Below are 23,849 nucleotides of genomic sequence, written 5' to 3'. Positions count from 1 at the left end.
CGCACCACTAAACGATTTAAAGATCCAGCTCAGAATAATCCCTTGATAATGTAGAAAGGATGACAACATTCATAGGTAGCAAAGCACAAAAAATTATGGACTTACGGACAAAGTGAGTTATGAGCAGATGTTCAGTGATTATAAATGAATATTGAATTTATAAAATCACAAAACCTTTCAAATGTTTTATATTTTTGTAGTATGACTGATAGACCAACGGACCAAGAAAATTACATACTGGATGCTTTAGGCATGTTTACAAAAGAAATCAGCCGTATATCTATAATAGCAGCAGATAAAAACACATTTACACTTATACAAAGTGAATTATAGAGTAGCCTCGATACTAAAAAATATTTGATTTTCTCCCGTCTTTGTTCTCCCTTGAGCTTTTACATGAAAATTGCGACGACAGCCAAAATTCAAGAATGTGTATTCCCGTACATTTAATAGTAAGAGTGTTAATATTTAGATTTTTTGTGTGATAAATTTGATATTTTGAGTGAAATGTAAACTTACAAGATTTTTCATTTAGGTATTGTATCTAGTCTGTTCGGTTTGACATTTAAGTTTTAATCTTAAAACATTTAAAATCATTTTAGAATTTTAAATCGTAATCTAAGCAATTACAAAAGTGAAGGGAGGAAAGGCCACATTGGACTGTAAATAATTATTACCAATTATTAAAAACACGATATACCATTCGTTAACTTTGGGTATTTTATCATATGATTACTTGTTATTTAAACTAGGAGTGTCAGAATATTTTAACCAATGCAATAACTCTAATCTAAATAAGCTGTAAGTAATTATGATTATCACCATTGGGAATTGTACAACAATCCTTAAGTTTAATTATAAAATACATTTTAGCCACTGTTGAATTGTTTCATAATATAATCTTATAATCGATTTAAAACCTGATTATCTAAGTTTTCTACCTTTGTTTAAAACCTTGAACAGAGGAATGAAAGTTGTAAAAGAGATAAAGAGGTTAATAAAAGAAATTGAAGGATTTTTGTCTTTGGGGTCTTATGCTAACAACGATGACAACATGATCCATGAGTAGCAAGACAAACGGACTAAGTTAGTTTAAGAGTAGATTTTCAGTGACCAAGAAAAGAAGGGGAAAAAGGAAGAGAGAGAGGGAGAGGGATGAACGAATAATAGAAAGAAGAATGCTAGAAAACTCTCTACAAAAATATGTTTTTGTCTTTTTTAGTATATGGGATGCTCTTTGGAAAAGTATGCTTAAATCAGCAATCTATCTTAAACAGCACCTGCATTGCGTACCGACTGATGGGCGCACGTACAGACAAAGTAAATTAAAGATTAGCTTTATATAGCTAAAATCTTATTACCATAAAAAATGTTAATAATCAATATTTTAAGGTATTTTTTTTCTAAATAAAACTACCTTATTGTTCATATAAAGTAAATTATGGTAAAACAAGGATGACAATATCCATAAAAGCAAAGCACTGAGACGGTAGGACAACGGGACATTATCACTTGTACAGTGTCAGAACTGAAGAATCAGAATATAAAAGTATAAAAGTCAAAGCCAATCGTAAGTAAAATTGTTGAAAAAATGCTTGAAGAACAGGATAATGTATATGCTATATATATGATTATAGTGTTGCTTCGCTTATAATGTTATAATTTGTTGTCCCAGGAATCAATATACCAAAAATTAGATAAATCGGATAATTAGATCACATAAAAATTTGTTTAAAATGGACGTTCGGACATTCTGGTAATGATTATAGAGTTGCTACGCTTTCTAAATCGTACCTAACTACTACATGAATCACCATGCAAAGTTTGGAATCGATAGGACCATTCTAACATGCCTAAATTAACGGAAAAAGCTATCCGTCTCGAACGGACGGACGTACGGACCGACCTTAATTATGGAAAAGCTTCAAATGTATAATATTGAATCAGGGAGGGAGGGGACAATAGTCCCTAAAGTTTTATAATAACGTTTTTTTATTCGTTGGCTTAAAAACTTTGGAAACTTTTATTGAATATGATTGGTTAATCATAATTTTGAGTTTTCAAACGTATCAACAACTAATTGTAATCTACAGAAGTAATAATTTTGTATTTTATCCTTGTAAATCAATTTATCGGCCATTGTATTATTCCTTTAGATCCCTGATGATATTGAATAGTGAATAGCCTTGTTAGATAAGCAATAACTTTATCATTACCCAGCTAGGGTTTACAAGTTTTTTTGATAACCAAATAAATGTACAAGTATAGATGTATAATCCAGATAACTACCTGCCCCAAGTGGTGAGGATCTTTGTTGTATTATAGCTAATTTTTTCTTGTTCTTCTGTAGCCTTGGCATTTTTTTATATTTCCGACGCTATTGGCTGATATTCAAAGACCCAATTGAAAGTTGGCAAAGGGTTCCCACCCCGTTGGTGGAGTTACATTTTGCTGTGCGCCCTGTAATGATAACCATAAACTATAGATAGATTGAGTAATATAATAATGTCAAGCTTTTTGTAGGGAAAGAAAAAAACAGAAAAATACAAAATAATTTAGAACACAAATAGATGCATAAAAGTCTAATCAGAGAGGCTTGGTATTGGTCAAAGGCAGGTTCGAGTGTATTTGGTTGAGGGAGGGAAGTTGGGAGTAAGTTAACTCAACAATATATGAGATATAAGTGCTTTCAAAGTGTTGGTTTTAGTCTATTCTGGTTACTCCAATAGGAGATATGAATGCTTGTATGTATAATATCTAACATCAATAAATCTTTAAATATCCTAACTGTTTATTTATGTTTATTTACCTAATATGCGGGCCTATTCATAACTTATAATCATATAATTATATTCTATCATCAATAGATTTATAGTATAGATGTATTGTAAGACAACTACCTGGATCAACATTTTAAGGACCTTTATCGTCTGCAAGCAAATTCATTTCGGCTCTTTTGTAGTGTCTTGGCTGTTTTAATATACCCGACGTTATTCGTTGATCTTTAAAGACCCAATTTAAAGTCGGCAGAGCGTCCTTTGGATGGGGACATACAGTTATTTAACCCCTTCTCACTCTAGTGTTTTACTCTATTATATCTATAAACATTATTACAAAGTAATAAAGGCTGGCCTTCTAGTTGAGAGAGGCTTTGGCCTAGTTCTTTAACCTTAATAAATCAAAGCCATCAGAAATGAGTGTTTTCCCTCAAAACATCTATTTGAGCACAGGAATCCCCCATTATTTTGAAATAAATTGAAAATAAGAAAAGAGGATATTTTTTTTTGTTTATTCATTATTACTTTATCATTATGTTATGTTTGGTACTGTGTAGAGCCACAGTGTTAAGGCCCCCCGCAGGGGTTAAACAGAGGAAAAATACTGTTCCTTTCATTATTTCCAATTTGATAATTGAATAATATAATTTTAATTTTTTCCCCTTTTAATTCATGATGATTATATTTATCTGATTTTTAAGATTATAATTCCTAGGACAACAAGGTACAATTAATAAGCGAGTCATATCTATAATTAAGCGCTACAAATGTAAGTATGTCCTTGAACAGTATCAATTAATTATTTAATTTTGCAACAAATTTTTAAAGAATTATATATTCATTTTCTGTTTACTAAGTTCTGACACTCATACAAGTTTTAATGTTCTTTTGTCCTTCTAACTGGTTTTAGATCTTCGCTTTTATGAATGTTGTTATCCTTGATTGTATAATTTACATATAACTACATATACTGTAAATGTAATCTAAACTGTTTTATTATTCATTTTATTGCACAACATTAAAGTTGAATTATGATTAGTTTCATACATTTACAAGTCAGATTTTAATAAGTGTAAACTCAGGGAGGGAGGGGACATTGGGAGGTTTATTACACTAGTCTCCAAGTTTTAAAATAAGGTTTTCTTATTCGTTTGCTTAAAAACTTTGGAGACTTGAATTTTGATTAGTTGGTTCATTGAGTTCATTTCAACCACTAATTGTAACCTACATAAGGGATAATTTTGTTTATCATTATTGGGGATTTACATCAATTTATCAGCCATTGTCTTTTTTAAAATTCTATTTAACTTAGAGTTTAAAACAACTTTGACTACTAGCGGCAGCGCACCTAGTACTATGAGATCTGTATTTAAAGGAGTTTATAATGGGTTTAAAAATAGCCTAAAACCATTCAAAGTAATAAATCTCAAAACATAACAACCTAGAACCATCCGAGACAAAAGTGAAGCTTCCCCAAAAGAAAAACCCAATTAGCTTAGTTATTATTGAGATTATACGATTATACTCTTATTAAGAAGCGCTGTTATGGCTATTGTCATCCTTATTCTAGACAAAAATAAAGCCCCGACCATTTGATTAAGTTGTGTACTTTGTGTTAATATTGTTTCATACTGGGATGAAATTGTCCTACACTTTAGAAACCATTACCAACCACTATGCTATTTATATACAGGGATATAAAGGGATAAGACAATGGCCGACATATTGATGTGTATCTCCAATGAAGTGTACTTTACAATAATAATGTTTCATACTGGGATAAAATTGTCCTTCACTTTAGAAACCATTACCAACCACTATGCTATTTATGTAATATTTATAATGCAGCAGGGGTAAAGAGATTATGTGTTGTATTTTTATTGCTATTAACGTTTGGTTTAGATGAGTTGAAATGTATACCAAAAATAAGAGCTATTTACCAGGAGGGAGAATAAAACTTATAGTATAGATGTATAACCAGTCAACTAGCTGGATCCCCCCTTTAAGGACCTTTTGCGTCTGCTAGAAAATTGTTTTCTGCTACTTGGCTGTGTTGAAATTCCCGACAGTATTGGTTGATTTTCAAAGACCCAATTGAGAGTCGGCACATGGTCCTTGGGATGTGATGCAATTATTTAAACCCTCCCTCCTCTATTGTTTTACTCATAAAGCTTTGTCGGGTGTGAAATAAAGGCAGTTCTTCTTAAAACTTTTTTAGGGGTGATTAATGATTATACCCCCAATACCTCTATACGGCATGCTACTGCTTAAAAGCTTAATTAATCCTTAAATAATATGTAATTTCATAAGTCTGTTTAACTCAAACACGTTGTTTAAGTCAAGCTAACATTAATAGAAACATTTTTTTTTTGGGGGGGGGGGTTGTTGCACTGACTGGAAGACGAAGAAAGTCCTTCAAAAATGACGTCACATGCTGATTATTTGAGCGATTTTCTTCGTCTTCAACTGACTGTAGTACTTTTTGGCACAAAATACAAATTCACCATCTTATTTCTAAAATAAATTGAAATTAAGGGAAGAGGTCTGTTTTTTTTCCTCTTGCAAAAATCTGTAGGGCCCTTAACCCTGCAGGGGCCTATAACTGGGGGCTACACAGTACTCAATATAACCAACCTAGCCTGACCTAAATTAAGAATCAAAGAAACGAAAAACAACATTCATATTTTCAATTGATTTAAAGAAATAAGGAGGGGTTTAAGTGCTTGCTCAACAATTATAATTGTCACATAATTCCTGTCAATTTAACAAATATGACCATCCTTAACTCCTGCGTATGCAAGTACATTTAACTTTTTGTGAAAATAAAATTATTTAAGGTAAACAATTTTTAGTTCATAATATTATTGTATTAAAGATTCAAAACAAAAAAGAAACTTATTTTTATATATTTGTTTATTATTAAAGTTTATTAATTTACAGGCAAACTGTTCTTTTCTATTCTAGAATAGGTTTTACAATTCATGCATATTAAAAAGACCTAAAATAATATATGATATTGTATGGTTGCATTTTACTGCATATCAAAAGTCACAAACAAACATCTATATATGTATCTGTAAAGGAATAATTAATGTAAAAAAATACATAAATTCTGTAAATGCAACAAACTATTCATACTTCAAGTGAAGGTTGAAACTGACTTTTTCATTGGTCTAGTTGATTCATTCGTCTTAACTCATATTACTACAAGTTTATTCTTGTTATAGAACCTTGCAAATAGCCTAAAACCTTCTCTTGACAAATGCCAGTGACTGACCATAACTCCGAATAGTGTTCATTGTGTATATATAACCGTAAGGGTTTAGATTTATAATTAATTACATAACAGATAACTACAAAATTATTACAAAACTAAAACCTAATTTTCAACTTTCTTATTTTAATTATATTATTCTGTGTCTCTGTAGAAATGTTGCATTATTGCATATGAAAAGACATCGACCCCGAAAATAATAACATGCATTAATAAATAGATATAAACATGCTTGGTAGAGTAACCAAAGTAAGGATAACCTGATATATACAGTGTGTTTTTTTATGAGAACTTTTTTGAAAGCAATTTTACCCCACTTATAGTTATCAGAATTTAATGATTAATGGCTTATTTTCTTCGTTTTTTAATGCAATTGATAGAACAACAAAAAAATATTTAAGTTTTTATTTAAAAAGTACAGTAAAATCTAAAATTCAAAACTTAGGTGTCAACATCTAAAAATGATTTTAGCGCATTTTTCTTATGCTTAAATATTGAACCTTTTTGCAAGAATGGCTGCAAAACACTTCAAAGTTTAGTTATGTTAGCTAAAAATGTATACAGATACTTTTTGGGACATGTACTAGAACATATCAAAGTTTGGAGGTCATATCTCAACCAGGGAGGGAGTACGGGCCCCCCAAAGTCGACTACAGAAAATCAAATTTTTTTCTTAGAAAATTTAGGTACAAGAAAAATGCGCTAAAACCATTTTTAGATGTTGACACCTAAGTTTTGAATTTTAAATTTTACTGTACTTTTTTAATGAAAACTGAAATATTTTGTTAATGTTCTATTAATTGCATTAAAAAACGAAGAAAATAAGCTATTAATCATTAATTTCTGATAACTATAAGTGGGGTAAATTGCTTTCAAAAAGTTCTCATAAAAAAAAACACACTGTATAATACAAAGTAGTACGATGTCTCTCTGTCTGTTTGTCCGTCTGTTTTTGTCTGTTTGTCCGTCTGTCTGTCTGAAGCTTAAGATATCAGTAATAACTGAACCGATTGGGCTCTACTCTTCAGGAAATATACCTACTGGTCCTGGTATGGTTTTAGGCTATTTTCTTTGGAGGTGGAACACCCCAAACCCCCCCTCCCCCCCCAAAAAAAATGTAGGTATGTACTAGTAGCCAACGTTTATGCCACTGGAATAAGAGATCGTCTTTATAAAACTTTGGGTACCAGGATAATTGTCTAATGCCCCCAAATACCAAAAAAAGGGTTCGTTTGTTCTCTAATGTATGGAAGGAAGGTCCTAATTATATAACTAAATAACATATATTTTTTGTCAGTCTAAAAGTATTATATCTACTGTATACTGTTGGTTGGTGCATAATTTATTACCGTATATCTTAAAAAACAGGAATACTTTTGTTGCAAAATAAATCATTTTCCAGTATGGCTTCGAAACCGATTAATATCTGCTGGATTAGAACCGGTTCTCAGTCATACTTAAAAATCATGTATAGCATCATATTACAGATAATTTTCGACGAAATTGAAACACAAATCAATGAATTTATACCAGTTTTGTTAGCCCGGGCCTTTGTCTCATCAGGGCTAACAAAACTGGTTATTTGATACAAAGGAATGTGATTTTGTTCTACATTTGAGAAAATTTGTTTATGTTATGGTATGTTGAAGTATGCTTTTAGAGATGTTGTTCTTTATTATGAGGGCCCTCAATTGATGGAAGGTGATCTAATATTATACAAACCTTTCCCCCTCCTAGGAGCAAGCATACAATAAATCATGATTTAGCTGTTAGATTGCAATACCATATACACAATAAATTGATATTAACATATATTCTGGGGTATTCAACATTAATATTAATATGTTCATTTCTTACTTCCTCACAGTAATTGTTAGAGAATATTTTAACAAATCTACCCTGCATGTGTTATGAGTTTGTTTAGTGCCTATTTAAACCTACTGTCCTTATTTTGAAAAAATAAAAATGTATTTTTTACTCTAGGTCAGGTATTAGGTTATGTTGGGTACAGGATTGCCCCACATGGTTAGAGCACAACATGTATTGGCCCCCACTGCAGGGGTTAGGCAAGGCAAAATGATAGGGGATGTGATTCTATGCTCGTTAGGCAATTAAAGGTAAAGCCCCCAGAATTATAATGAAAAATAATAGTAACCCTAAACGAAGTAATTTATGGTAGACGCAAAGTTAATGTTACTTTATAAAATCTTAAAATAAGTATGAATAACTGACGGGTATAGTCCCTTTCGTAACATCGCACCTTATGGGGCGATTCTTCTTGTTTTCACAGTAGCCTTTCTCCTATTTCTAGCCCCTGCGGGGAGCTCTAATCCTGCGGGGCCAATTACCTAACCCTGTGGGGCAATCAAATAACCCAATATAACCTAACCTAACCTATTTAAAGCCATTTTAAAATACGACGAATCGCCCCTTATGGGTCGAAGTTACGAAAGGGACTATTCCCAAACTGACTATTGATTTGCCACGCTTCTTGATTAGGTTGTACACACAAGAAGTGTTCAAAATTTTCCAGCAATAATCTTAATCTAGGGAAAAGGTAATTTTGTTTTTTATGATTTATGGTGTACAACAATTTGTCATGTATTGTCTTATCCTTTGAGATTCCTGACTTTCCTTCTGTCCAAAATTAACTTATTTTCCCTTTTTGTTACATTTCAGATAAGTGCATTGCATAGTTATACATACCAATACTTTAAACAACAAATCAACCTTTTAGCAAAACTGTAAAATAGCTACGCAATTTATAAATAATGTAAATGAGAAAGATTAAGCAGGGGTGAGGTGAATTATTTTTCCCTTGGGAGGAATATTATTGCATTGGTCTATGTTGGGTATTTTACAGCAAAAGATTAATTAGCAAAAAAAAACTTTAATTTTGTCGGGCAATGAAACAGAATATTTTGCTTTAGTCCGAACAAACAAATTGGAAATACATAACTGTTTAGTTATAGTTGAATTACTCCCACACTTGCTGTCTAATTAACGTAGCTGTGGAGTTATTGCTGATTTATACCCACTCACTCTCTCTGTAATTTTTATTTTTAGTATTACAAGGTCAAGGTTTTATTTGGGGGAAAATTGGAGGGAATAAAAAACAAAAGAATTGTAAAATACAATTTTTTTTTATTTTCAACCATTTTTTGTTTGTCTTTGCTCAGCCTGTTTAGGTATTTTCAAAATCATTTAAAATGATAAAGCTGTTCTTTTGAAATAACTAGCGGCTGCATTCCTACCCTGCCAGAAACGTCGTAAGCAAATCCTACGATATGCATACGATAAATGCGAAAGAGGTCCTTACAGAATTTATCATATGCATATCGTAGGATTTGCTTACGACGTTTCTGGCAGGGTAGCATCTGAGAGCTATGTATTCAAAGTAGTAAGAAAAGAAGAAAAAGAGACTAAAACCAAACTTAGATATAAAAGTAAAATAACCTACTAAAAAACAATCCAGGGACATAAAAGAAGCTTCCTAAATAAGAGAGCTCAAACAGTCCAGTATTTATCGAGGTCTTAAGCTACAGACAAAAAAACCTTGCTACTTTATATAATAGGATATGTTTAATTTAAAACCCACGCTAAAAGGGAAGGAGGTTGTAAAATAGCTGAAAAGAATTACTTTTGTGAAGTTTACCTAAAATAAACATTATAGTGTGTGGATACACACCCCTTAAAAAGATTCTTTTTCACCCCCTTGAGGTTCACCCCCCATGTCAAAACTCTTGTTTACGCCTCTGCTTGTTTGAAGTCCAATTTTTTAAACACCTTTAAATTGATCTGGCCTGTGAAGATTTCTCATTCGTTAGCTTGAAAAATTCTTTTTATTATTAAATTTTAATTTAGTTGTACAAATCTTTAGTATCCAAACTTTTAACCAATAATATAGTTAAGGTTATTTTGTTAATCATAATTCGGGTGTAAATCCATTCATCGTCCATTGTCTTATCCCTAAAAATGATGAGAGAAAAAAGATTTTAAGGGGCAACAAAAGATTTGGAAAGAAAATCATTGTAAAACTCATGGCTATACTCCAAGATACATCCCAAAGGAGAGAAAATTGTTGGAGATTACAGATTTATAAAATAGATAGATAATCTGATAAATAGATAGATAGATATCAACAGAGATAAAATGCATGAGAAAGCATGGTTGGAAGGATATAACAAGAAAGTGAGAGAGAGAGAAAGAGAGAGAGAGAGAGAGAGAGAGAGAGAGAGAGAGAGAGAGAGAAAGAGAAAGAGAGAGAGAGAGAGAGAGAGAGAGAGAGAGAGAGAGAAGGAAAGAGAGAACAAGGATGACAACATACAAATTATTAGAATTAACAAGATGAGTAAAATTAAAAGTAAAGAAAAATAAAGTCAATTTATGCGCATTGGTCATAGAAATCTTCACAAAAAATATCAGAAATATATCCTGAATATCATATCCGAGAAAATCCCATTCCACCAGAAGAAGGATTAATTGAATCACCAAAGACTTAAGACATCTATATTTAATAGCAGCCGAAAATAACAGAGTAATGGATGGTATGAGAGACAAAGTATGCTAAAGAGTAGATGCTAAGATAATTAACTTTGATAATAGCTAAATAAAAACGACATAAGGACAGACATTTATATTATTGAATAGCATCGCTGATCAACGGAGAGAGAGAGAGAACATGGTATTGGTTTTGCAAAACATGCTCTCATAGAGAGAGAGAGAGAGAGAGAGAGAGAGGGAGGGAGAGTAAGAGAGAGGGAGAGAGGGAGAATCCTCCAGTGTTAATGTTTATCGTTCGTCCCAAGATAATATCGGAGAACTAGAGAAAGATAGAGGGAGAGGCAGAGAGAGAGAGAGATAGATAGATAGATAGATAGAGAGAGAGAGAGAGAGAGAGAGAGAGAGAGAGAGAGAGAGAGAGAGAGAGAGAGAGAGAGATAGAAAAAGAAATAAAGAGCGAGGAAGAGAGGTTAAAAGAGGGTATTTTCGTCCCAAGATAGTATTATACACACATACAAACTTTCTTCTGGACGTTCCAACTCTCCAATATAGTAGTACGGTGGATACCATCAAACAAACCACAACTAATTCTACAGAATCAAATTTTAAAATTTTAATTTTATTTAGTGAAAACTATTTTTGTTTATTGTAAGAAATTTAAACTTTAAAAAGTGAAAAATAAATAGAAGTATTAATGAAGTGTTGTGAAATTTTTGAGGTAGGTTTTCATAGATTTTTTTTTATTTTAAGAGATTTTTTTGGTCTCTATATATTTATGAACTGTAATTAGATATGATTTGAAACATAGTTCTTTCTTTTATTTTATTTTTAACAGCAAAGCTTTTTTATAATTAGGGTAGGTCGTGACTATATAAATGGATGTAGATTCGTAGAATATACGTGGATTTTATTACATGGGTAAATTGTCGTCAATTAAGGTTGCTCGCTAACGTGGGACTCATTCATTGATCAATTCGATCATCCAGTATTAGGGGAGGGGGTCGTTATTTTAGCCTGCTACAATTTATTAGAGTACATGATAATCTGGTGTAAGATCCAAATAATAATAAATCCATTGTTGCAACAATATCGACAACAGTTTCAGACATATAAAAGTCAAATAAATTTGTTGATATCTTCTTTCATACTTTTCATCTTAAACATTAAACATTATCTTTTATTCAAAACTTTTCTGTTTACAATATAGGTTTTGGTAATAATTCATTAAAACAATATTGGATAAAATAGTTCAAAATCTCATTGCTTGAATTAAAAAAAATATCCCAAGATCAAGAGGGACCTACGTGAGGTAGTTAGCGAGATTTTAACAGACAAACAAATGAAGCTTACTACTGTAAAAATAAGATAGGAGCAAATTATAAAAATACGATGTTTTAAAATAATTTAAAGATTTTTCTCGTATTCATTCGAATCCGGTGGATAGGAACCGGTTCTCATCCATACAAAAAAACTATGTCTAGCATCGTATTATATCCAGTTTTCTACGAATATAAAAATGTACACCTCGGCACCTCGGGGCTAAAAAACTGGTTTTAATCTTATAATTGTACATTCTATATCCGCGGAAAGCCGTTTATAATACGATGCGAGAAATAACTATTATTTCCAAGTCCTATAATTAACTTTTTCTCTAAAGATACAATTCTTATTAAATTAATATTATAGATGCACACCAACTTTTTTTGGAGAAGCACAGTGACAACTAGTCGTAGAAGTCAAGGAGGGAGGGGACATTGGGCTGGTTATTACACTAGTCCCAAACGTCTTACAATAACGTTGTTTTATTCATTATCTTAACAACCTTGGGGACTTTTATTGAATTTTGAGTGGTTGGTTCAGTAAGTCGAGTGTCCAACCGTTCAACCACCAATTGTATTCTACAAAAGGCGTATTTTTGTGTATCATCATTGGGGGTGTACATCAATTTATCGGATATTGTTTTATTCCTTTAGATCCCTTTACAAACATTATAGTATTAGGATATTCTGTGAAACGTTTATCGTATTTTATAACCATCCCCACAACTAATCTTTTATTCGCATATTTCCTAGGAAATTGTCAAAGTAAAAAACTTTAGTTTGTGTGTGTATATGCTTTTGTCCTTTTTTTTCATGGATTAAGAGAAAGGTTTTTAGCTATTTTTTGCATTTATGTATCCTAGCCAGGAAGGAAGGTGACTTTGAACTTTAAATTATATTGGTCCGAAAAGTTTTATGAAATACTGGTTGTAAATCTTGATTGGTTGGTGTAAACTACCAATGTCCATATTTATATGTTTATATAAACCTAAATTTTTAAACTTTTAAAGGGGTATTTTTTATTTATCATTATTGGGGATGTACATTTTATTAACAAATAATTTAATTTAATCAATTTATTTTAACACTAGCGGCTGTGCCTCTAGTATCTAAGTGCTATGTAATCAAAGGGGTAGAGAAAAGCAGGGACCTCTTAAAGCTTCCATATAAAAGGGGATCTCAATCGGTTCAGTAGTTATCTAAATCTTAAGCTACATACAAAAAACCTTATTATTTTAATAGGATAGATTATAATGTTTAATTAGTTTTCCTTTAACCTTGCAAAAGTTTTTTGGTCTCTTGTTCTTTCCCCTACATGCACATTATATAACCATCCTCAAACACACAGACAGACACACACACAAACACACACACACAGACAGACAGACACACACACATTTATTGATTATCTGCTTAATAAGTCAGCACATATTATCTTCTTGGTACAACTTTCTTGTAATTATCCAGCTCTGTAGAAAGAAGATTATATATCAGGATAAGATTCAAACAGAACAAGGATGACAACATCTATGATAGCGGAGCTTATCAACAAATAAACATTGATTTTACTTGTAAGCAAATATTCTGTATAGTAAATTGTACCTAACTGTCACATGAATCATTCTTGAAATTCATAGGACAATTGTAACAATGGATACATAGAAAACGTGGATATATTGACAGGGGAAAATTTGTCTTTAATTTAGGTTGCTAATTGGCACGGTCGTGCTTCCATTAGGAGGGGAGAGGATTGGGTAAATGGAGTGGATGAGGGTTTTTTTTATCAGCTGGGAGTATCACTTTAATAGAGTACATGAAAATCTGGTGCAACATCTAAGTAATTATAAATCGATTGTCATAATGTCAACTTTATTTTAGTTATTTTAGTAGCTGTGCTATTTAAGATCTCAATGTATAAAAGTCAGGAAGGGAGTCTTCGTTGGGCTATTTATAACACTGGTCACAAAAGTTTGCTTAACAACTTTTGGGACTTTTATTATATTTTGATTGGTTGGCCCATTAGGTCGAGTGTTTAAACGTTTCAATCGCTAATTGTAATATACAGGGGTAATTTTGTGTATCATCATTAGGCAAAGGAATGTAAACAATTTATCGGCTATTGTCTTATCCCTCTAGATCCCTGGTATAAAAGTAGAAAGATGAAGGGAAATTAGTTCTAGATTAATCTATCCTAATTCATCATTTTGCAGAATAGGCAAAAATATCTCATCATATTCTTTTCTAATATAAATCTGGGAAGACATTTATCACCTTTCAGATAATAAATGTATAATTATAGATGAATAACCCAGAAAACGACCTGGCACAAGTGGCGGGGACCTTTTTCGTCTGCTAGCAAATTCCTTTCTGCTCTTTTGTAGCGACTTAGCTGTGTTTATATTTCTGACGTCATTGGCTGATATTCAAAGACCCAATTGAAAGTTGGCACAGGAACCTCACCAATTGGGTAGAGTTACATATAGCTGGTGCCCCTCTATTCTTTTACTTTAATTTTTAGATAGATCTTAATTAAAAAAAAGGATGACAAAGTAGGTAGGGCAGTTGCTGTAATGAGTTACAGTGTAAAACATTGAAGAAACCTGCTGCCGCTAAAAACCGCCGATTTTTTGGTGTTATTTCTCGCTTTAATATTAAAATTTTAGTCAGCTGCGAGCATCTCTTTATCAGAGAACATGATTTTCTGGTGCAACATCCAAGTTATAATATATAGATTAATACTTTACTGTTCCTATGACATATAATATTGCTAGCTTGTTAATGATTCCCTATTTATTTATGGACATATCTGTTCTTGTGTTGTTTACTTTAGTAATATTTACTTGTAAAAATCAGAGAGTAAAAAGTGCATCATATTGTAATTCTTGTTTACCAAAGAACAAGAACCATTTTGGTTTATAGTCAGCGCAGCAAAATTCCTTATGTATAAGTAACAGGATGTCTGTGTGTGTGTCTTTCTGTGGATTAAGACCTCATTAACCGCTGTACTGATATGGTTCTCCTTTACAGGGTACAAGTAATTTAGATTTTGAATTTTAATGTCATTTGTAAGTATGCCTATATGGAAAAAAAAGAGAAGGCTGGCTTTCTTAATTCAATTTCAAGAGTTTTTGTAGTTATGACGCGATGTATGGACGGACAGACCCAAGTTATAGAGTGGCTACGCTTCTAAAAAATACCTAGACAGAATGCAAAAAAGTTTTTTGATTGTGTAATTTCTCTTTATTTTTGATGTTTAATCCAGCAAGTTTTTTATTAGTACACATCAAAGTCTTGCACCTTTGTCCAGGGAGGGAAGGGACTTTGGGCTGTAAATTGCACTGGTACCCAAAGTTTTATAACCACGTTATCTTATAGGTTTCCTCATAACTTTAGATACTTTTAAGTTTTTAGCCATTAATTTTGATTTACAGTTGGATTAAATTTGTTTATCGACATTGGATGTGTACATCAATATATAGTCGATCGTATTATTTCTAAATATTTAAATGGATGTAGAATTTACGTGGATATTATGACAGGTGAAAATTGTCGTCAATTTAGGTTGCTAACATAGACATCACAATTTAGTCAGTTCGTGCATCCAGTAGGAGGGTGTGTGGATTGGTTAAAAGAGAGGGATAGATGTGGATAGGGTGGAGGGGCAGCTACAAGTTTAACTTTTTTAGAGTACATTATTATTTGTTGTAAGATCCTAAGAATAAACCAATGATATTTAAAATTTCACATTTTTAATCTATTGATTTTCTCTCTCTCAAACATTCATGAATGTAAAGAAAATATTGATTGATAATCATAAAAATTGGATTAGATATAAAATAAAAAAATATTTTCAACAAAAAATTGACCATTCATAATTGTTCAGTGAATAAGAGATATAGAAAATTTAGATTTTTCAATGAAATTTATTTAGCGATTTGAATGGTAGGCTTATGTAAAAATCTTGACAATAAAGTAACATGATGTCTTTTTGTGTGTAGCAAAGGATCTCGCTATTTGCTGGAATAATTTGGTTCTCCTTTATAGTGAGTTTTCTTTTAGGTCTACGGGTGGTTTATAATTATTTTAGGAGAGGGTACCACCACCCTCCCAAAAGAAATCGTCTCAAGTCTTATGCTGATATGTTTTTTACTAGGGCTATAAAAATGTCGTCATATTGGCATACCATTGTTCAATCAGAATGTATATTGGCCTGCCATTGGTAATTTAGTCTGTGTATTGGCCAATCATTGGTCATTTGTATGTATGACATCATTTTTTTGTATAAGCACAATAAACAGAATTTATAAAAAGATATTTAACTATTCATTAACTTCTGAAAATGTTAGATCAATATTCTATTAATATGTTAAAAGGAAATTATTTTATCCTATTAAAACACTGTTTTTGGCAGTTATTTTAGCAGTACTATGCTACTCTATAATAAAAATATTCTCTTCGAATGTCAGACAGTCACTTTATAATCTTTAACAGACTTTAGATTCAATCCTTGCATAATATAGTTAGTTAACCGTAACTGCGCAGTAGCATGTAGAGGCTCTGTATTTGAAGATTAAAAAATTTGACTAAAACCATTCTCGAAATATTTTGATACTCATATTTGTGCAATTTGACAGACAGATCAACCTATAGAGAAAATTATTGACTGGATGCTTATTGGTAAAGGCGTTCTCAACAAGAAATTTCAGCCGCGTATCTTGAATATCAGCAGAGATAAAACACGTTTCCCTCATAGTGTTACGGACTGACGGATAAATGTATGGACACAGTGCATTATAGAGTAGCTTTGCTAATAAAACATGTTATATTATTGTTAGTGCGCTTTTAATGAACAAGATTATCCTTGTTATCGTTATTATTAAATAATGTTATTCGATTTTTTCTGAGAGAGCGAAAAGTACTTGATATTATGGAACAAAACAAGAATGACATTTTCCATAACATTTAAGTTAGCAATAATTTTTTTTTGAGACAAAAGACAGATAATTATTGATGTGTGTTTGTACCAAAGGATCTCGCTAACCGCTGAACCGAAATAGTTCTCTTTTACAATGTAGCTTCTTATAGGTTCTTGGAAATTTTATAACTATATTTTTTTGTGATAGCTGCGCTTCCCATAGAAACAAGGATGACAACATCCTTAAAAGCGAAGCACTGAAACGGTAGGACAAACGGACATCAACACTTGTATAAAGTCAGAACTGAATAATCAGAATATAAATGTATATGAGTCGAAGCAAAATTGTAAGTAAATTTGTTGAATAACTGCTTGATGCAGGATAATGTTTATGGACATACTTACATTTTTAGGACTTCGCTTATAACATTATACTTTGTTGTCCCAGGAATACACCAAAAATCAGATCATTTGGATGATTAGATCACATAAAAATTTGTTATTAAAAAAGTAAAAAAACATGTTTTAAATGGACGTACAGAAATTCTGGTAATGATTTTAGAGTTGCTACGCTTTCTAAATCGTACCTAACTACTAAAGGAATCATTATGCAAAGTTTGAAACCGATAGGACAATTCTAACATGCCTAAATTAACAAAAAAAGCTATCTGTCACGGACCCTTATTATAGAAAAGCTTCGCTTTTCACGGTTAGTTTTTTATTAAATGAATAAGTTAGGGTACAATGTTTGGCACTTTCGATATAAGTAAATGATAATAACAAAGCCACAGAATACGATAATACCTTCAGAAAAATCGATGAAAATAGTTTTCATACTAAATTTTGGTTTTTTATATTTTTTCTAAAATGTCATGACAGAAGATGCAAAATGTCGTCTTAGTTTTTTGAAAGGATTAATCTTCTCTGAAATATAAATTATCAAAATATTTTTTTTTGTAAATGATTATACGATATATGTCAAACATTTTATCAAAAAGAAATATTTAAAATTGTGAAGTAGAAACCTGAATAATTTTTCTTGTGGAAATAGTTTTCTGCAAATGTTGATAAACATATGTCTGCTAGCATTAAGATGTTTGTACTGCCAATACTCGTTGGGTTTTATTTAAAGAATTTCTTTAAAATGTTTTTTTTTTACATTGTATACCAATAACGCAATATTTGCCATCAGAAAACCCCCGACTAAGACTTGCCTACGACCCGATCTTTTAGGATTGCTTTGTAATTTACATTTTTGAAAGTCTTTTAACAGTATACACAACAAATTCTCTCTTTTTTAACTAACTTTCCGAATAATATACCTAAAGCATTTGAATTGACAAAGGCTATGCTAATATTTTTACCATTCAAGTTTATTTAATATTCTAATAAATAGCGCAACCCTCCAAGTTTATGACTACTTTTCATGAACATATGATCTAAAGAATAAGCTCTGATGCAATGTCATATAAGGATATTATAATATTCATTAAAAAATTGTTATTTTTGCATATATGTTACATTTTACAGTGTTTTGTGGCTCAAAAGAAAGACAATTAAAAATTATTTCATATTATATAGTTTAAAGTACATAAGATAACCTAGAAATAGTAAAAAATTCCCTTTCTTTTTTTGTCGCAAAAGATAATTCAACAAAGATTTTCATTAAAAAACACCTTAGTGTAAAAATTAAAAAGTTTAAACATGGTCACAAAAAGATTCAATTAGTTTATTAAATGTTTCATTTTCAGCAAATGACGATTAATCTCTATTACAAAGAATAAAGTGTAAAAAGATATTCTCGTTTTAATTTTAAGCAACTTAAAATGCATTTTAATACCTTTTAATGATTTATTTTTTAAAACATCATTTTATAAAATGTTATTGATTTTTAAAGTTATATATTAGAATGTTTTTAAATTTTGTTAACATTTTGTTTTAAATGTAGAAAATTGGTAATTCTAAACATTCAAAAAATGATTTTATTAAATTTTCATCACTTAAATTGCATGTTTGATGAAATTTTCAACTGATAATTCAAGAAAAATCGTTTAAGTTTTATTATATTTTACTTTGAAATGTTAAAAAAATATATTATTGTCAAAAATGTGGAAGTTATACTTTCCTCAAAAAAAGACCTAAAACATGCAAATTAACACGTGTAATGAGATTTTTTTTCTTTCAGGTTTAATTTTAAGTAATTATTGATATTTTTTGTAAAAAGGATTTTATATAAAAAGTTTTAAAACTCGAGTTATGTAGTGGTTCTAAAATAGGTTGCGAATTTATGCAATTTTCTTGCAAAAAAAATTTTCTAGGATTTTAAAAATAGCAAAGGGTGTTATTAGACGTACTTACAGATACAATTGCTAAGTCATTTTGGCCAAACACTAAAATAAAGTTTTGACATCTGAGGGTCCAACCGTTAATAATAATCATTTTGTCATTATCAAAAATATTATTATGCAGAATAGCATACATTTGCATTTGTTTAATATTAATTGTATCATGCATATTTATTTGTTTTTACAAATTGAAAATAAAATTAATATTTTCAAGTCATGAAATCATTTGTGAAAATTTATTTTATACCAAAGTCATATATCAAGGTACTTTAGGTTTTAACTTTTAACTGGTAAGGTTTGTATTTAAAAAGGTGTCTAATTAAATTCTTAATGTAAAAAAGACTAATAATTAAAGTATAAAGTCCCTTTCAAACTTAATATTAACTAATAATTTAATTGTTTTATGTATACTTTATCGCATTTATTTGCACAACCTAGATATCTTATTTTCGCGTATCTCTGAACCAAATCTTCCAATTTCGACCTGGCCCTTTTTCAGGGACCTTTTTCGTCTGCTAGCAAATTGCTTTCTGCTCTTTTGTAGCGACTTAGTTGTGTTAAAATTTACGACGCTATTAACAGGGCTCATTAGTATAGCTCAATCCATCAGCGTTAATTTTGCACATGACGGGGCTTGAACCGGGAAGTAAATTCGAGATATTGTTTATTTATTATTAAATTTATCAGAGAAAAAGGTGAAATTAAACTGTAAATTAAACAGAGTTTTATAAATACGTTTTTTGGTTATTCTTTTTTTATGTAAAATTTTGATTGGTTGCTTCAATTTAGCAGTGTTCAAACTTTTTAACAAGTAATAATTATCTCCAAGAGGATAAATTTGTTTATTGGTGATTATATAAACAAATTAATCGTCCATTGTCTTATCCCTTTGGATCCCTGGATTTTATATTTCAGGGAATGAAAAATAAAATATTTATATCAACGTTGTCAAGTTTTTTGTGTGCAAATTTTTACTTCATCATGTAGGGAGGGAAGGGACATTGGACTCAAAATCATAAAGGTCCCCAATTTAATAAACAAGTTTGGGGACAATTATTTTATCTTAATTGGGTTGTACAACTTAGGATTACATATTCAAACTATTCCACTAATGATTCTAATTTACATAAGTTATATTTCATTGTCATATCCTTTTATATCCAAGGTATCTTCTTAATTCTAATATTCTAGGGACGTTTTTTGTTCTAAATTTGCTGACGTGTGACACTTTTCATTTGTATAAAAGCTTTGCTCGTTCCTTATAAAATGGTATTAATGGATATATTATTACTTGGATCTTACACCAGATTTTTATGTTCACCAAAAAAGTGAAACTCACAGCGGTCTAAAATAAGGATACCCCCCCCACCTACCCCATTTAACTTATCCCCTCCCGTCCTACTGGATAAATACACTAACCAAAAATTGAGTTTCATGTTAGCAACCTAAATCGACGACATTTTTCCCATGTCATAATATCCACTTGTATTCTACATCCATTATAGTATTATGTAAAATAGGTCCATGATTAGAATAAAATTAGGATAACTTTGTACCACAATGCTGACTGTATAACCTATTTTTTTCTTATTTGCATATTTTAATCTAAAGAACCATAACATTTTAGCAGATTTAAAAAAAAATGCACTTTTTGATTTTAGAGCGTAGGTCTTATGGTTGTTGTCATTCTTGTTTTCTAATTAATTCAGTTGTTCTTGGTGATATTCGGACATTAATCATTCAAAATAGATATCATAACTCTGTTGAAAGTGGTCATGGAGGACATAAAAACGATTTATCGAAGACATTACAACTTCAAACTTATGTTAACATAATAAAGACACCATCTTTTTGACAGGGAAATTTGCAATTTTGATGTTAATGTAAGTTTAATTATTAATAAACCTTGTCCCAAAGTCAGTGCTAATTTACTTTACAGGGATCTAAAGTGACGAGGCAATGACGATAAAAAATTGACAATCTCAATTCCCCCCACAGCGTTACGGACTGACTGACGGACGGACTGACGCAAGGAAAGTGTATTATAAAGTATCTTTAGCTACTAAAAATAGGTTACAATTTAAAGATATTCCAACTAACGGAATAAGGGGATAAATGGACATCTAATAACGCTGGTATTCAAAGTTTTATAACCATTCGTGGGCTTTAAAACTTTGGATACTTAAGTTAAATTGTAATTGGTTTGTTTCAGGCTGTAAGTGTCTTAAATTGTCTGCCAATAAATTCAATCTACAGAATGAGTTATTGTATTTATCATCATTGGGAATGTACACGAACGTAAACCAATTTATCGTCCATTGTCTTATCCCTTAAAATCCCTGAATTAACCTCTCCTGAGTCATAATACATTAAATTTAATAATTGATTAGCCAGTCATATAAATAAATAATAATTTCATTGATTATCAACGTAGCGTTATTTCTATTTATGGATATTTCAAAAGTCATTTGATACTTAAAGTTTAATATTATACCCCACCCAGCCTACTGGCTGGTTTATATCTAATAAATAAATGAAAAGAAATATTTAAATTCCGAGCTTTCACACAAAGTAACTAATGAACACTGGTTTAAAATAAATTAAAGTAAGGGTGATTAGGTCGTTATTTTCGTTTGTTTGTTTAAAGAAAGATATGTATTTTAACATAAGCTTACAAAAATAATATTATTGCACATATTTACAAAATTATATGTATGGTTTGGTACTTTTTAACCTGGGTTGGCTGTTGCAAAAGCTGAAAGTACCCATTTGGGACAAACATATTCAAATAAATTGTATATTGAATATTGATAAGGTAGTTATATTGTCCTAAATACTTAAATGGTAAGGGCACCGCAGGTTATGACCCGGGAGTTAGAATTTAGCATTGGAAAAACACTACTGTTTATTTTCCAGAATTCATCAATTTTTGGGTATGTTTTACATTTTTCTGTTTCGAGGTAATGGTTAAAGGGCGAATATAGGTTTGATATAATATGAGCTTATTTCAAAGGTGCCATTATATAGATTATAAATAACTTAAGGATATTGACATATCTAATTGTATAAGTCTGTTTATAGCTTAAAACCTTTCTAACTCAAGATAATATTATGTAATAAGTGTGGTTCCCTAAGAACCCAATTACCCTAGCATCACACAAGGCTTCGTAGCAAGGTTGAATTAAAAAGCTTTCGTAAAGGATAGTCGTAATAACGTGGAAACTAATTAATCAGGGGTAAATATACCCATCTTCTACCTTAATACAAATTATATAAAGTAAAATATTTAAAAGTTTAAAAAAACATCAAATAATGTAAAAAGTAAAAAAAAAATAATTGATAAAATTTTCTTGGAGGAAGAATGATTTCAAATCCCTGTTTTTTTAAGGTTCGTGTGAGTGTGTGTTAAAATTGCGTACATCAGGGTTTTTATATTTTCCAGAATTAACCAATGATCTTTGTACAGAAAATAAACTTTAAGACGTATTATTTACCCTAGTCAAAACTTTTACGCAAATTATTTCTACGCTTTTAAAAAATTGAATTAAAGAGTATATAATCTAAAATAATAAACATTTAAATTATCTTTTAAGGTGCGTGCCATTGTAATAGTCAATCAAACTTAAGCAAAATAGTCAAAAAAAAGTCTTGTAAAGGGCTAAAATAAACCGTTTGTCGTCAATCTCATTTATCATATGTTCAATTGAAACAGAAAATTGCAAAATCTACTTAAGGATTTTTTTGAATTTTTAAATTTGGCATAGATATTCTAAAAGTATGAAATGGCACCTTTCATATAAGCTCATATCATATCAAACCTATATTCGCCCTTTAAGTTTTTTTTATGTTTTTAAAAAATTAGCAAGTATTGTGAATAAATCACGTTTAAATTAATGAATCGTTAGCAATGGACATTTCTTTTGTGATATTTCTGCCTTTCCACGAATAATAATAATGTGCACGTGCAGGGATCTAAAGGGATAGGACAATGGCCGTTATATTGATGTACATTCCCAATAATGATACACAAAATTATCTCTTATTTAGATTCCAATTACAGGTTGAAACGTTTGGACACTCATTTTAATGATCCAACCAATCAAAAACCAAAAGTTGTTAAGCCATAGAATAAGTTTTTCTCGTATTCATTCGAATCCGGTGGATAGAAACCGGTTCTCATCCATACGAAAAAACTATGTCTAGCATCGTATTATATCCAGCTTTCTACGAATATAAAAATGTACAATCATAAGATTAAAACCAGTTTTTTTTAGCCCGTGCCTACGGTACCTAGGGGCTAAAAAACTGGTTTTAATCTTATAATTGTAAATTCTATATCCGCAGAAATCCGTTTATAATACGATGCGAGAAATAACTATTATAAAACTTTGGGGACTAGCGTAATGAGCAGTCTAATGTCCCATTCCTCCCTGAATAGTAAGCCTAAATCCAATAAACAAGTAAATTGTATTGTTATTACAAGTTGAAGTATGTATAATTATTTTCAATCAATTTGCATTATAGAATACTCTAGCAGCTGCGCCCCAAGAATTAAAGGGGTCTGCATTCGAAGGTTTGTAAAAGGATAAAAAAATAACACACAATCATCCCAAGACTTAAAATTAAAAGCTAAATAGGATAAAACCATATGCGAAGGTCCCAGTAGTTGAAATCGCAACAGACCAAAAAACCTAATTACTTTAAATAATGGGATGC

At 30.8% G+C, this 23,849-nt stretch overlaps 1 protein-coding gene across 1 annotated transcript in view; it reads left to right on the top strand.

Annotated features, from left to right (window-relative positions):
• Positions 1-11,034: 11,034 nt before the first annotated feature.
• Positions 11,035-23,849, top strand: part of LOC145305416 (uncharacterized) — an 81,213-nt gene continuing 68,398 nt past the window's right edge. The window contains exon 1 of the mRNA XM_080147064.1: positions 11,035-11,272. The gene's annotated coding sequence lies outside the window, so the exon portion shown is untranslated. The remainder of the gene's footprint in view (positions 11,273-23,849) is intronic.

The sequence above is a fragment of the Acartia tonsa genome, chromosome 1 (genome assembly GCF_053477335.1).
Source record: "Acartia tonsa isolate MP-2025a chromosome 1, ASM5347733v1, whole genome shotgun sequence".
Lineage (NCBI taxonomy): Eukaryota > Metazoa > Arthropoda > Copepoda > Calanoida > Acartiidae > Acartia > Acartia tonsa.
The sequence above is the reverse complement of the archived record's forward strand: the minus strand, read 5'-3'. Positions and strand labels throughout refer to the sequence as shown.